The sequence below is a fragment of the Antrostomus carolinensis genome, unplaced genomic scaffold (assembly GCF_000700745.2).
Source record: "Antrostomus carolinensis isolate BGI_N321 unplaced genomic scaffold, ASM70074v2 scaffold11683, whole genome shotgun sequence".
NCBI lineage: Eukaryota > Metazoa > Chordata > Aves > Caprimulgiformes > Caprimulgidae > Antrostomus > Antrostomus carolinensis.
Window position 1 is genome coordinate 8,925 of NW_010304729.1, and position 1,904 is coordinate 10,828.

Here is a 1,904-nt window from a genome sequence, read left to right on the forward strand (position 1 = left end):
GGCAGGTGACCCACACCTCATGGAGGGCTTTTGGGTTGGGGTGGCACCCCAGGAATGATCACCAAGATCTCAGGACTTGACACCAAGCCCTGGGAAATGCTCAGGTCTCAAAGGAGCTCAACCTGCTCTTCCAGCATGGCAGGACCAAGCAGAAGTAGCTCCCACAGCCCCTCCTGCCTCCCCACTCCCCGGCTGCCTCCCGGCCACGTCCCTCACCTGGTGGGACAAGAAAACCATCCCCAAGGGGGAGAGTGTCACCTCCAAGGAATTCATACACCCCTTGAGATGTTTTCCCTTGGAGCAGAGGCGTGGCAGGAGGCTAAAAGGCTCCTGTGTTCTCCTGGGTTTTTCCATTATAAATATGACCAGATCTGCCCTGGAAGAGCAGAAACTGGAGAGCGAGCGAGTGCCCGGCCCAGTGCGGTGGACATGGCCAGCCCCATCCAAACTGCTCACAGTGGGTTTTGGTCAAAGCATCTTTGAATGCAAACGTGGAGGAAAAGCCCTCCTGAGCCGTCAAATAAAATGCTGAGAAAGCTGCTGGCCTCCCTGAATGAAATTCTTCACTGTGAGGGTGGGGAGACAGTGTCCCAGGTTGGCCAGAGAAGCTGTGGCTGCTCCTCCCTGGAAGTGTTGAAGGCCAGGCTGGATGAGGCTTTGAGCAACCTGGTCTAGTGGAAGGTGTCCCTGCTGCTGGCAGGGGGGTTGGGACTGGATGAGCTTTGGATGATCTTTAAGGTCTTTTCCAACCCAAACCAGTCTGGGATTCTGGGATTCTATGAAGGATTCATCAACTTTACCCAGGACTTGTTCTTCAACACATCACTGCATCAGCTGCTGCTGTGCCACGGGCGCTCCAAGCCCACCCACGGTCCCAAACCCCAGAGGCCAGCGCAGCACCTCTGTTGGCACCACCCTGGGACATGTGCTGGGCTTATTTTAAGAAGAAAACCCCTGTTTTCCTGCCCGAAAGGCCATAGGGGGTTGTCAGCATCTCAACAGGCTGGTGCAGAGCAGCCAGTGCCGTCCTTGCTGCGCTGACCTCAGCCAGGAACATTCCTCGGTACTCAGAGATAAGCAATTAAAACAGCGTGAGCTGAGAGCTCCCAGGGAGGCTGGGGTGAGCTGTGGCGTTAGCGAGACCCACCTCAGCCAAGGAGAGAGAGGAGCAGCTTCCCCTGAGCTTCAACCCCGTGGTGGCCAAGCTCTGGTTGTCACTGGTTCTTCACAGAATCTCAGAATGGCCTGGACTGGAAAAGCCCTTTGAGCTCATCGAGTCCAACCATGAACCCAACACTGACCAGTCCCCTATGACTAACCCATGTCCCTCAGCACTGTGTCTACACGACTCTTCAATCCCTCCAGGGATGGGGACTCCACCACTGCCCTGGGCAACCCCTTCCAATGCCTCAGAACCCTTTCAGCAAAGAAATTCTTCCTCACATCCCATCTCAACTGCCCTGGGCACAACTGGAGCCCATTTCCTCTTGTCCTGTCCCTTGGGCCTTGGTTGAACAGACCCACCCCCACCTCTCTCCACCCTCCTCCAAGGGACTTGGACAGAGCCACAAGGTCTCCCCTTGGCATCTTTTTCTCCAGGAAGGAGGCTCATTGGAGCAATTCAAAGCGCTTGAGGGGTCAACAAGCTCCTGGAGCTGCTTAAAATCTCTGTCCAGGCCAGAGCAGAGTGGGGAGAACTGGGGGTGCTCACTGCCATGGGCCAGCCCTTCCCAAAGCCCCCCGGCCTCTCCTCCCCCCCAGCAATGGGGCACAGGCAGCTCCCCAGCTTAGGGGGGAGCAGCTTTAGGGACCCATCCCCAGGCTATGGGGACATCACGCCCTGAAGCCACCCTGGAGGTGGATTTCCAAGCCCCTGGATCTGTGCTGCAGTGCTGATGCCACGG